The sequence below is a fragment of the Colossoma macropomum genome, unplaced genomic scaffold, assembly GCF_904425465.1.
Source record: "Colossoma macropomum unplaced genomic scaffold, Colossoma_macropomum, whole genome shotgun sequence".
Classification (NCBI taxonomy): domain Eukaryota; kingdom Metazoa; phylum Chordata; class Actinopteri; order Characiformes; family Serrasalmidae; genus Colossoma; species Colossoma macropomum.
In genome coordinates, this window is record NW_023494789.1 from 33,692,231 (window position 1) to 33,707,005 (window position 14,775).

The 14,775-nt window shown below is 39.2% G+C and overlaps 1 protein-coding gene across 4 annotated transcripts in view; it reads right to left on the bottom strand.

Moving 5' to 3' along the window:
* The window catches only part of plxnb1b (plexin b1b), a 111,589-nt gene extending 102,799 nt beyond the window's left edge, over nt 1–8,790 (bottom strand). For 3 of the 4 annotated variants that reach the window (XM_036571058.1, XM_036571061.1, XM_036571055.1), the window contains exon 1: nt 8,365–8,790. The gene's annotated coding sequence lies outside the window, so the exon portion shown is untranslated. Of the gene's footprint in view, nt 1–1,753; nt 1,805–8,364 lie in introns of all 4 variants that reach the window. The other variant, XM_036571056.1, reaches the window with a different exon arrangement.
* Between the last annotated feature and the right edge of the window lie 5,985 nt (nt 8,791–14,775).

Genomic DNA, 14,775 nt, shown 5'->3' on the forward strand with positions numbered 1-14,775 from the left:
TTTTAAGATGTGAGCATTGCAAAATAAGTGTGCATTTCATCATCCCTGCGTTTAATATCCATTTTCCTTTTGAAGCGATGGCTCAGCAAAAGTTCCCTGCTCTTACTAACTCACTTCAACTCAGGAAAGTGACAGATCAGATGAACTGATTAAATGGCTCAGGTGTGTTGAGGCAGGGAAACCAAAATATGCAGGCCAAGGGAGCAGGGTTACTATAGTTATAAAAATGTCATTTGTTTTTATTTTTATTTAGTTTTATATTTTGATTTTTGATTTTAGTTTAGTTTCAGATAGTCTTCAGGTTCAGTAATAGTTTCAGTCTAGTTTTTTTTAATTTTCTGAACAGTAATAGTTTTGGTTTAGGTTTTAATTGCGTTTCTGTTCTGTTCTGTTCTATTTTAGTATTATGATGACTGCTGTGATAGTAGGTCTTTCATAAGGGCAGTGGACATTATAGTTTTAATTTAGTTTTCACGTTAACTGTAATAGCCCTGCAAGAGACCAGGTGTTGGAAACCACTGCAAAACAATACCAGGGTTTAAACCTCAACAGGCAACACAACTCTACCGCACCTCTGCCCCAGCACCATATCTGGCTTTAAATGTCCCATATCCTAGATTTTTCTTTTTTCTTGAGTTACACTTACAATGTTTGTGTGGATATATGCATCAAAAGTCATATATTTCTCTTTTTTTTAACATACATTTATATTTCACTACCTCTCTTCTTCCCTTAAAATTAAAGTGGCTGTTTTTGTTACTGTGCCTTTAAGACTTATATATATGTAAATAAGCTCTGTGCTGATTGTCTGCCTTGTAATGCCCCTCAATTAAAAAGCAATCTGGGCTGAAATCCTCCTTATAACCTGAGAATGAATGAGTGGTGTTAAACTGCTGTGGGCTGAAAAGTCAGGCATATGTTAAATGGGTTGTTTTCTGTGACATCACAAAAACACTGAATTCAGAAAGGACTGTTCTGCAGCTTACTTTTCATATATGGACTATGAGGACAGGGGAGTGACCAGTACATTTTGAAACTTTTAACAGTGTTTATATACTACAGCAAACTTTTATTTCAAAAAGGTGAGGTAAATTAGATTTTCCAAAATATGGGCCATTTAAATTTGTTTAAAAACGTACTGCATGTATGACAATCTTACAGTATCCAGTAGTGCTTGTGTGATGTAATGCTGCTAGCTGTGTATTTCTTCTGTGGGGTAGTAATTGACTGGATGATTGAGTAGTTTGGGCATGATGACCCTACCTTTAGACAGTTGTCTTAAGTCACATGCATCAATTAAAATAGATCATTTTAAAGCTTAATAGTGAGGATTAGTATAAACTGAGGGTTTCCAAAGTGGATAAATATCGGAAAAGAAAAAGTGGTAAGTGGTACCATCTCTAATGCTAACATCTCACATATAAACATAACAGAACGGCAATAACAAATTCCGTGCAGCACCTCATGTCATTGAATCGGGCCAAAGATAACATTATTAATCTAACAATTTGAAATTCTTAAATAATAAGAATTTAAGTAATTGTATGGCATACTGAAGAATTTATGTTAAATAAATCCCTCAGTTTTTTGGCTCTTTTGGATTTCAGTCTAGTGTTTTTTTATAAACATTGCCCCATCCCACTTCAACACAGACATCCAGCTTTAATATGAAATCTGAACCTTTTAAACTGCAGTGGCATCACAAATGTAAGCCCATGGCTGCTGAGTGTAAACAGTGCTCAACTTTACTCACATTTTTTGGGAGGTCTAGCACATCATCCAGGTACTAACAGAAAACTACAAGCTGTCGAAAAGGAGAAATTCAGATTAGATCCACCTGGATTACATTACATCGTTATTACAAAGAAATATAACATTTAATTCCGTGGAGTTTCAAATGCAGTTAAATGAATACAATGCAAGTATTTTAGCGCAGAAGCCCAGCGCCACCTCAATGTTCTGCTCTTCCAGCATAGAATAAATGCATCATCAAATATCGCTTTGAAATACAGGCCAATAATTTTTTAAACAATTACCTTCCAGTATCAATATGTATCATTGTGCATCCCCAACTGCAACCCTTTGGACTTAGTGAAGATGCCACTTGCACTACAAGTAGCTTGTACACTATGGAAATGTTTGATCTGAGATACAGGGAGTCTGCTACAAAGCAGCAAAAAGCACAGAAACAGAGCTGAACAAGTGCAGCTAACCAAGACCAGATCCAGGATCAGTGTGCTCAGTAGCAAGATTGCTGCCTGATTTCATCAGCGGCATGAGAGCTAAATCCAACTAAACAGAACCGCTTAAAAAAATCCCCAAAGCCACTAAACACCAGGAGTGCTGCCGCGGGTTAAAACACAGTTGCTCCAGCATTTGGAGACTGGTCGAACCTTCATTTGATGTGTTTGGCAGTGAGCTCTATAGACTGCAACAAGTGACCTGCATCTATGCACGTAGGTTCATCACTGTCTTCCTGTGCACCTGGCTGCCTGCTATACTTTCTAGCACTGTGGTTCTCAGTCTCTTTTAAAGAGAGCAGACACTGTGATAAGATTACACTGCTAAAACCAGAGTGGTGTAATTAAATAGAGTAGTTAATCTAGATTTTAATCTGAGGACCCCATATAGAGGCCAGAACTCATTACGTCAATCCTACGGCCGGGTTATCTACATCTCTCCAAATGGAACTTAAAGTTTGATAACAAGATGCTATCTAAAAGTGGTCAAATCACAGAACAAATAGAATAGAATAGAATAGAATAGAATAGAATAGAATAGAATAGAATAGAATAGTTCAGTTACTGCAATGATCAAAAGAGCAAAAGCTATTGTCAGAACAAAACCTTTTATCTCCAAAATGTTAACTTTACAGGAAAAGAGAAAAACTTACTTTACTTTTAATGTCAGTCAATGGAACCAGACTTTTTTCCAAGTCATTTTGGTTCATTTCTTTTGGCCCATTCATCATGAAATGTATAGACAATGTAAAGGACAACAGACATTTTTTAAATTATGATAAAAACTGAAAAATGGAGATGAGGTTTTGTTCCACCAGCAGTGATATGTAACAGGTTACAAAACAAGCATTCTGGTAATGTGTTACATATATCATTTGTGTTGTTTATAGGTTGAAATCAGTCACAATGAACATATCATAAATAAACACATTTCACAAAATTACACAAAATGCTCACTTAAATCATATTCCGATTCTGAAATACAATAGTTGTTCCCTTTTATAGTGTTGTTTATACAGCAGCTAGTCCTGAAAACACAATCTGAATAAAAAGTGTTCCATTCATGTTATATCTGACAACAGCTCATTTTTTTCCATACCAATTTCATCCCACTGACCACTAGTAAGTAACAACAATGGTTGCTTTACTCTATGTAACACATCACTTGTGGCGGTACCATGTTTGGTGGGAAAGATTACTAATTAAAAAAAAAATATTTTGAACAATGTTCGTGTTCTTTACTCATTTTTGGCTCATGCATGCGATCAAACCACAGCCATGATGTTATTTATGATAAGACACTCCCTCTCATATTCTACTCCTTAAAAATAGTGCTCCTGATTTTCCATTGTAGTGACCTTTTCAAACACAGCACCAGTTTTCTAAGCTATTATACTATTCCCAAGATTTACTATGTACAAACAGAGCCTAATCTCTACAAAAAAACTGATTCAGAAACAGAGCTTCAATAGGAATCTTAAGCTCATGTTGAGAAGAACCTAATCCTGAAGCAGCATCTGGCTTCCCCCGAGTTCTACTGACACTTAAACACCAAAGCAGCCCCTCCCTCCTTAACATCCTTTCTCATGGCATCTCCTCAAAGATAAGGTGTTTGGATTCACACAAGTGTTGTCCGCACTGAAAGCCAAGAAGGCCTCATTCCAATCCTCAGCAAGCAGCCGCCAGTTCAATAACACTCTGAGGGTGTTAAAAGCTAGCGCGCTATCTGATAACAGATGTTAGTAATTAGATACTTATGTGTATTTAGAGCAACAGGTGGGAAAACAGTTTATTCCATCCACAGTCAATTTCTTATTAACTTAAAAGGGCTGACAAAAAAGAATTCCTGACAAGGGCAGGATTGTTTTGCTTGAATACTGTTGTGCCAGTGGTCTGCATCGATAGCTGATGACTCAGAACAGCCAATTCAATGAAGCATATTTGTAGGAACTGTAAAGATGTTCTCATAACAAACCAATGTACCAAATCTCTGAATGCTCTCACTTGAACAACAGTGCACTGTAATTAGTATTAACTAATAGCTGAGATAAAAAGGATACACTTAGCTCATTCACTCCTATGTGCAAGTTCCATGTCGGGAAAAGCTGAAAGGTGAAAAGGCCTCTCTGTCTCTCCACCTCCCCCCAAATCCGGCAATCTAATAGGTTTCCATTTTGTTCACAGGTCACAACAGGTCAAGCCATCAGAGGTCAAATGGTAAAGATATAATGGTAGCATTTATACTGGGGGTTAAAGGTCATTTAACAAGTCAAGACCACTTTTCCCACTCTCAGAGTCAGACACTGTCCAGGTGTCAGAGACGAACAAACATGATAGTGAACATGAATGTAAAGCTAAGCACATACACACATGCATATATATACACACACATGCACTGAGGCGTCTGTAACATTTCTTCCTGTACAACAACAAAACGTACACTGAAATAAAAAAAGGGTTAAAAACTTTTACAGAAAACACCACTACAGCTACTACATTGTATGGGACACATGGAAGTGGAATTCCACCAGTTTTTTACATTTTCTGCATAATTTAATCACTGAGATGCAAACAAAGCCAGTCAGAGTGGACTGATGTGGAATGGTGCATTGTAGAGAAGGATACTGATATAGTGCTGGTCATGATGTCTACAACAATAGACATTTGGTTTGCCACACAAAATAGCCAGGGAATCTACTTGTGTCTTCCATATCTTCTCAGTTTTTATATGTAATGTTTATCATGTTAAAATTGTGCTAAATCCGAATAAATGCTTTTTATTTGGGTAATATTTCGCCTTGGAACACCCTGCATGTTCCTTTTCATCATGAATGCGTTAAAAAAAGTTTTAAGCCAAAATCTTCTCTCAAAACTACCATTAAACAATCATGCATTTTAGGCATCAGGCAGTGCATCATATCCATTTCAAATAATAACTGTGCCCTAGTCACCAGGGCTCTCCACCCACATGTAAACAATGTATCTGACATCTCTTGAATATTAAGCTGGGCATATGTATCTGGATTTTGTCAGTTCCGTTGTAACTACCCATCGTTCATGTATACACACTTTCTACACAGTCTCTAGAAATGCTCGGTCCTCAACGTCACACTAAGGCAACTGTCTGGGGTTGATTATTTTGTATATCAGTCAAACAGCCCTTTAATAGCACAGCGGCGCGGTTCTTGGCCACGTTAAGGGACAAAACACACCACTCTGTAACAGCAGGCAGACGTCTGCTTGCAAGACTGTCTGTACCCTTGCTTTAATATGACAATTTGTGTGCAGACATTTAATACCTACTACTAAAAGTCTTCACAATTCAAAAAAATCATAAAACATTAATTTACTGTGAAATTGGTACGAACAAAAAGCCATCTCTTAGAGAAAGTGTATAACTGTGATCACATTTCATTGCGCAATAAACAAAGAAGTAGCATGCCAACAAAAGAATATGAGGCTCTAAAGCCTACAAAAGCACAACAACAATGGCTGCAATAAATATTGATACAGATATAGTAATCAATGTGTATAGATTCATAGACCATAAACTTTTTTAAACAACCCTAATTTGTACTGGAGAATGCTAATAACCCAGATGTTTCTGAATTTCATAAACTTGTCAAATCATAAATAACTGCTATGCGCCAAAACACAGTAGCCTGTTTAGTCATCCATCCTTTGGAAAAATAAAGCATGGAGCATAGATATTTCACATTACTGGGCCATTACTGAGGGAATGTATGGAAAAATGTTGAAGAACGATGACCCAGTTTTGCCTAGGAATGAGCAACGATCAGCCAAAAGCCTGGGCTTCCCTGGCTGAAGGCTTTTGTGTGCCGTTAAGCTGTCATTTCATTTCATTCCATTTCAGCTGGGAGGATATCAGCCCAGGACCAGATGGTTATAGGTTTAGGAATGGTAAAGTATTAGGAAAAAGGATTGTTGCGACACCCTCAGTAATAGCGTTCATTGGAGCAGGAGAACAAGCTGCATTCTCCCAGACACCACTTATTAACCAACTAACGCTCCTCTTCATCTAGTCTCCTCATTTGCAAATCTCCCTACAGGCCTAATTTCAACTCAAGGCTCATAGCAAAAAAATTGCACCACCCCCATCCTGCATGCACATGCATACACACTCCCATGCATAACAGTATGCAAGGCTGGAGCTCTTGGTGATATGCTAATTCCTTTCCCCTCTCCTTCCAGTCCCAAGATAATAATCTCCCTTCCAAATATTTTATCCCTTTCAGAGAGAAAGACAGTGCTTCAGTACAGGAAATCTCATCACATTCACCTGTGGTGGTGTTAACAGTACTCCCAGTTCATGATTCGATTCACCATACTGGGTTCATGATTTAGTATTTTCATGATATTCAGAATAAATTTCATCACATTGTTGAACAACTTACTAATGACACTAGAGCTGGGCGCAGGGGGAGCGCTGGCATGGCATGGTGGTTGGTCCTGATCATCTGCAAACTTTAGTGTTCAAACAATACAACTGCTTTAGAATAGCACAATGAAAGGACGCCTAAGTGACATTTTTCTTGTATTTTATTGTTCCCTCTGAGAGCCGCTTATACCATTAGTGTGGGTTTACGTACCAAAATCACTCACTCTCTCTCACACACACACACACACACACACACACACAGTCTAAGCCGCTTATCCTTCTGGGTCGCGGGGGGAGCTGGAGCCTATCCCAGCAGTCATTGGGCGGAAGGCAGGACACACCCTGGACAGGTCGCCAGTCCATCGCAGGGCAATACCAAAAACAGTCATAATTTATTTTTCTAACCTCTGCTTATCCCTTAGAATGAAACTGTTTAAATTACTGCGTCTTTAAGACCAATTTATGTAAATGATCTCTGTTCTGATAGGCTGCCCTGCATTGTGTCTCACTGAAAAAGCAGTCCAGACTGAAACACTCCATATAACTTCAGCATGAATGGGCAGGGCTGAACTGCTGTCAGCTGAATAGGCAGATGTATGCAAATGTGTTGATTTTTGTGACATCACAAAAAACAGTGAATTCAAATTAGGCTGTTTTTGCAGCTTAGCGTCCACATATGGGCCAGGGAATAAGCAGTATATTTTGAAAATTTAGCAATGTCTACATACTACAGTAAATGCCTTTATTTTAAAAAAAATAGAGGCATATTTGGTATTCCATGATACGGGCGCTTTAATAGACTGTCCTTTCTAAACTATGCACATCACAGTTTGATTTTTGTCATGATTTTGTCACTGTTACAGCCCTGTTCACCTCTGATAGAGACGGTGTTAGTGCTAAACAACATCACAATAAACCATTTGTGTTTTTATGATGCAGACCACGCCCACCGGACGTCAGCACACCTGGGTCATTAAAACAGAACAAGCAAAGTCAACTTCTCCACCTACACTAGCCAACACCGGTCACTCTCAATAAAGATGGCCGAGAAACTTCCAGTATTGACTTTGAGGGCTCCAGTTAACTTACAAGACACAGTAAATCGCCCTATATGTTGAGCTGACCGACTGCATTTCTGCTGTTAAAACGTGCCTTTAAAAACTTCCAGAAGAGAAAAGCCAATCATACAGTGTAGCTTGGTAATCTTGTCAAGTGAGTTACGAAGCCAAACCTGTAAGCTACTGTACATTCAGAACCATTTACCTCACAAGAAGAGACAAAACACCAAAGAGATAAAAGTTAGTTTACTTCTGACGGATGAAACCTGACGTTTTTAAAAGCATTAAAAAGCAGACTTGTGCCGTAGAGCCCAATGCAGGCGAGGCAGGCAGGCGTACATACAATTGACACAACAGCAAACCTGAAGCAGGCTTCTCTTTCTCAGCTTCTTATCCCAGTTTTCCGTTCCACCTTAAATGGTGCAGCAATTAGATTCAGGCGCCTTATAGGTGGAACCATTTAAGGTGGAACTGAAAATTCGAATAAGAAGCCAACTTCAGTCTCGGGCAGTAAAGTTGGTGAGCAGAGCTCTATGAAGGGTGAAAACGTTTCTGTGCAAACAAACTGCCAGACAGACTCTGATCGAAAGTCAACAGCGTTTTCAGAGCGCTGGAGAAACCAAAGGTTAAAAGTTCTCAACACGAAACACAGCCGAGTCTCACTCACCTTGAATGGCAGCAGCTCCACTCCACGGTTCGCCGCCGTTGCTCCCTACGTCCAAACTAAACCTCCTCCTCAGTCCTGTGAACTGAACTGAGGGGCTGTTGTCGGTGGGGGAGGCTCTCCGCTCCGCCGGCTTATCCAGTTCGCAAGCAGCCGCGAGCTTCAAATCCGGGCAAAAATCGCCAACTTTCCCAGGGTTTAAAACCAGGACACAAATTCCACAGAGTTAAGCTGAAGTAAAAGTTTCTTTTTTTCTTCCACACTTGGTCACTTCTGAAAGAAAAAGTCCAACTTATGAAGTCCTCAGTTTAAGTCCTGCGTCCAAAGTGAACCTAAAAAAGAAAAATACTTTCTGACGAGGCAACAGCAGCCGCGGTTCTGTTACCACATGGAGCCGGTGAAACACTGGACGACTGAGGAGGCTCCGTAGTGGGACTGATTGACCTCCGAAGGGCTGCACTCGGTGCATGTAGCTCTTAAAGGGGGTTTGGTCTTCAGCAGCGTAGACAGCCAGTAGGCTGGCGGGCCCCACTCAGATGCCACATTGGGAACTCATTGCTTTTTTAAAGGGGGAATACACGGCCACGCGAGCCACACTACACCCAAATGTATCCATGATTTGGAAATTCAACTACTTTAAAGGGGCACTTTTAAAGTAGGGCATTTAACCGTTACAACATCTGCAAATCTGTCTACTCTCCTCTTAACGTGGTGATTTTCCAGCTCAGAGACAAGAGACTAACACCCTTCTGATGATGTATCTTGAAGGTGGGAGGAGCTTTCGAAGAACTACACGCTTTTTAGGGTGGATTCACGAGGACAGGCTGTTTGATGTTTTTTTAGCTAGCTAGCTGGCTAATACAGAAGAAAGCCAGATAGCTAACGCTGCTGCTAAGAAGCCAAATATCACTAAAGCATTTATTAGCCTCTACGTCAGTGGATTCCCAACGGTTATGTTTAAATAGACACATTTGCACAATGTATTCTGGGAATTGTAGTGAGAGAACCCTGATGGACGAAAACACAGTAAGCACAGAAAATCATGAATTCTGTCAAACTGATGAGGTTTAGGAATGCAATGCTGCACTGCACAATATTACATATGACATATAACATTTAATTGTTGCTAAAAAAGAAACACATCTCCATTTTGTAATTATTATTTTTTCCATCATTTCAACAAAGCAACTGTGTTGTGTTTATGTTGTGTAAATATTTCATGATAAATGGATCAACAGAAAAGCTCAAAAAAAATGTATATATTACATTCACCTGCATGAAAAGTTAAAACTGTTCTTGGACAGACAAAATACTAGTTTTAGGCTGGAGTGCCCCTTTTAGGCATCACAGACTTCTTGTATATTCTCCACGGAAAAGCATTGACCAATAGAATGGGATGCTCTGGAGCAGCCACACATGAGCCTTAATGCCCAAAGCCCCGTGTCGCCTACAGGAGTATAAAGCCCCCAAGTATTGGGTTGTGGATTTATGGAGTTCCATAGAATAATTTAGGATGAGGTGGAGTCGAGAACTATTCATCCAACGTCTGTACCTGACCTCTCTAATGTTTTTTTGGCAGAATGTAATTAAATTCTCACAGCAATGTTCCAACGTTTAGTGTAAGGCCTTCTTAGTAGAAGCTGTTACTGCAGCAAAGGGGGACAAACTCCCTATCAATAACGTTGATTTCAGAATTAAAACTGGGTAGTGTCTACACATTTTTGAGACTTATTTATTCTTCTTGCCTTTAAGAACATAGATTTAGTGTGTTCTTGTCCCAAGGACTGAAATACTCAGCCCACCCACATCTCAGCTCGTACACTGATCAAAACCATCCCCCCTAAAGCACACAAACACACTCACACACACTAATGAGGGGGGGGAGTCAAAAGGAAAGAATAGAGTGAGTACCAAGATTGGGCTTTTATATAAGGAGACAGAGAGAATTTAGAGAATCATTATGGTACAGAATCTTTAGCTCGTTCTACACTTCACCCTCAGCATGTAAGGCTGAGCATGTTTGGGGCTGGGTTTGCTAATGCCTTGTATAAAGGGGGGTTGGGGGTGGACTAAAGTTGGGTGAATGAGGTGGCCTGTCTGTCGGGTCTGCAAAACAGCATTCATGAGGCACCAAACACTGCTCCATTCATATGGCTAGGGTTAGCAACACACATACACACACATACCTTTTCACACTGGCGTTGCTAGCACTGAGAGTAGAATTGTTGGAGCTGGGGAACAGACTGTAATCTAAAATTAATATGATATTAAATAAAGGAAATATTTGAAGCCAAACAACATTGCACGCAGTGTGTGTAAACAAAATGAAAAAGCACGAAATTTCATTTCAAATGTATTTAAATATTGTTTAGATACAATAAAACATCTCCTTTGTCCTGATTTCATTTTGTTGTGGGATTAACCTCTATATCACCACTGGTGCACACAGTCATCACGAGGTTATACAGAAATCAGGATTACACCACAAATCAGATTAATATCCAGGTGCCCAGAAACAAAGATGTGGGACAAACAAATGAACCACAGCCATTCAGATTAGTTTATGCCTGACCAGGTGGTTACTGGAAACATGCAAGCTCTACAGCAAAAATGAAGAAAGGTGCACACAGGATCAGTGCACTTTAGGAAATACTTCTAGGACTCTGCTTGAGTACCACTCCATTACAACCTTTTTTCCTGCTCCCAACAGTAAAGTCACCTCATCAGCTAATTAACAACCCTTTCATGACTTTAATGGGTGTGTCAGAGCTGGGAAAGTAATAAAATTTGCACTTCAATGGTGCTCCAGGACCAGAACTGGGAAACCCTCTAGGAAGGCTCCTGAAATCAGATCTCATACGCCCCCTTGTGGCCAGCAAATGAAGTAAACACCACAAATCTGGCTCAAATGTTAAAGGCAATGCCTGTGACAAATTCAAATCTGTTGCAAGCTGAGGCTGTGAGACAATTACACCCATCTGTCATTCTTAACCACCCATTGCAAACTGAAACAAAAGTCTTAGATAGCCATGAAAATCGTTTAAAACTACTTATGCTGGCAGTAAAAACATTGCATAACAAGTTTGTTAAATTCCATCAGAAGCACATCTGATTTAATTTAATGAAGGACCGATTAGATAAACTAGATATTGGATGGTAACTGTAAGTATTGGGCTTCCTCAAAGAGACACTTAAAATGGTTAAGTTAACACACTGACAGACATCCAATCACAATGTAGTGTTTATCTGTGTTTGTGATTACTGCCCAGATAGCTTAAGACTTTAGTACAGTGTGTGTGTGTGTGTGTGTGTGTGTGTGTGTGTGTGTGGGTCTCAGCAAAACCTCATATCTCCAGAATGGTAACTTTCCAGGAGAGAAGAAAAAAACATTCTTAACTTTGAATGGACGTCAATGGAACAAGATCTTTTTCCAAGTAAATCTGGAGCTTTTCTATTGCTACATTCATCACGAAATTTAAGGACAGCTGCCGTTTTCAAACTCTGTAAAAAAACAACAACAAAAATGGACATACAAGATTTTGTTGTAACAGTGATGATGTATATATCTATATACAATACTGTGCAAAGGTAAAGAAAACACAAAGTGCAGTCACACTGGTCAGAATAAAGTGCAGTCACATGGGTTGGTTGAGTGCATGTATGCATCTCTGTATAATAATATAATAATCCTTCAGATTACCACAAATACATGATACACTGACCAAAGACATTTAAGAGTTTAATTTCAAAGTTCTGTACATCCGTTTGTAACAGTTTTGGATATAAAGAGGTTTGAAAAGATGCATAATACACTTTTATAAGCTAGACTCTTAGCCAATGACATGCAGCGTGAGTGAGTTAAACTCCTGTCAACATGGTGTCAAATGTTAACATTTTTTTTAATAGTAAAGATATTGAAAAAAAGTGTTTACCAGTGTTATTTAAAAAAAAAAAAAAACATTTTTAAATTAATACAATTTAATAGAAGATTAAGGCGCCAAAAACTCCAAGCTGCTGCCTGCTCATAACAGGGTGGCCATTTCAGATCACATGTTGATTGACAGTGGCATCTCTCAGTCAATGTAAACAGGTCTGCTCCAGTGGCAGTGCGGAGTGACACCGTCAACATGTGGTTCAGCCTGGTACGTTTGAGCGCCCTGCAGAAATACAGACCATTTCACGCTTCTCGACTGACCTCTGAATGGTGAGCAAAAAGTGCAAAATGCTGAACAAGCTGTCTGATGATCATTTCACAGTCCACAATTTGCAGATAATGTTGGAGAACTCACGGTTTTATGTTTTTTTTTAACATGGACGTATAGTGTTGGCTATTTAAACGCTCAGCAGCACCAATGTTGTAAAGACGGGCTTCTGTGCAACGGGGCAGAAAGAAACAGTGGCAGAAAGTGGCTCTCTTCACAGCATAAAGCAACAATGACAAGGAGTTGTTGTGCAGTAAACTGCACCAGCTGCAGAGAAGATGGTTGGAGAATGTTTAATATCCTGAGGGGATCAAATCCATTTGCCAAACGTTGCAGGAGATTAGAAGATCCAGGTCGTTAAAAGGTGTCCCGATGGTCCCAAAAGCAGCGAAAGTCTGTGCAGCACGCACTGCATATTTGAATGTAGTGTTTTTTGATAGCGTGATTTGCTATAAAAAAAAAAACTGTTGATTTAAACATTGATTTATTACATTATTGCTAACTCTGATTGGTACTTTGACATCACCTGCACCAAATGTAGCCCAACTCAAATTAAACAGAAGAAAACAGTAGAAAAAGTCATTTCAAAGTCAATCAAACATCTCAACAGAAAAGACCAACATCATTCTTTCTCTGCCAGTTCATAGTAAAAATGCTATAAAAACAAAGTTTTGAATCTCTTCTTTGTTTCCTCTCTATTTATAAATAATGTCTTTTTAACATCATTAGTTTTTTATGATAGCGCTGTTGAAAAATTTACCTTGTTTTCATGCATTTTCATTGTAAAATGATATTTTTGTATATCAGGAGCTTGTTTTTGATTAAACACTGTATTGTGGTTGAAACAGAACTGCCGTGCTAGAGGTCACTCTTGCACTGTAGCACTTCTTTATATACAGGAACAGAGTGCAGCATCAGCAGCAGCGGTGAACCATCTTCAACATAGCAGTGACACTGACATAATAGTGGCGTGGTAGAGTGTGTGGTGCTCAGTGATGTAAGCAGAAAAAACCTTTTGGGTAGGCCTGTGAAAAAGGGGGTGTCATAACATCGAGCTTTAGCCTGTTCCTGAAAGCAGTACAGTCATCAGCCTACCTATTCCAAAACGTCTGTTCTGTGGTGATGCAAAACAATAGCAATCGACCACAATGCAGAATTCACATAAACACAACCGCAGCACTGTTCACTACAAAACTGTATGAATGAAGTTAAAATCAGACATCTGAAATGTACAAAAATGAGGAAGAACAATGCAGCAAACTTAAAAACCTAAACCTAATCATTCTAGTCTAAAACATACTGCCAAGGCAGGCGGACCCAAAGAAGACAGCATGACAGTAACAAAATCAGACACTTAAGATGTGGAAGGAAAAGGATTAAGGTAAAACAACACAGCAAACTTACAAACTAAACATATTCATTGTAGGCATACATACTGCCATGACAGGCATGAGAAATGTTTATGATCTATTTATGTCTTACCTGTGATGACTTGATGCAGTGAGGTAATGTTCCATTGTCCATGCATTAGAAGTGCCAAATTCACCGAAAACTGACGTGTTTAACTTTGGTGCATAGAAAATGATATACTTTACAGTACAGAATCTCACTTTTAAATGCTTTCAGCTTCATCTTTTAATCCCAACTGGAGCTTCAAACTCAAACACTAGTGTGCTGATAACAAACTAAAGTCTTGTGGCAATAGCAGATTGCAGTGAGTGGCGGGCTGAGGAAAAGAAAGCAGGGCTTGATTTGCCATAATACACTTACAGTGCTCATAGAAAACAAATCAAATTTATGTATGTGAAAGATTCAGCTTAAATGTTCTTTGCTGATTTTCATTGGCTACGCCCCTGGTGGTGCTACTATGACTCTATCAGGCACAGTGCTGTTGGACATCACTGTTAGGATAAACTGGTACACCATCAAAACCACAAAAGGGGGCAACTGACCACATAAGAAGCTAAACTATAAATGCTGTGAATCATTATCTGGCTAAATGTTTATGAGCTGCAGTGTTTCATGGTGAGTTTGATTTTGGTACTGGGTCAACATGGTTTGGGCCAGTGAACATGCCAACCACGAAGGATATGCACATCCGTTCTGTCAATCAAAAAGCACACAAACAATCCAGCCAATAGATGTGCATCATACCATATATGGTCATTGTGGTTAGCCAAAGTGTGAGCTTTGTTTGAACATCTAAGAAAAA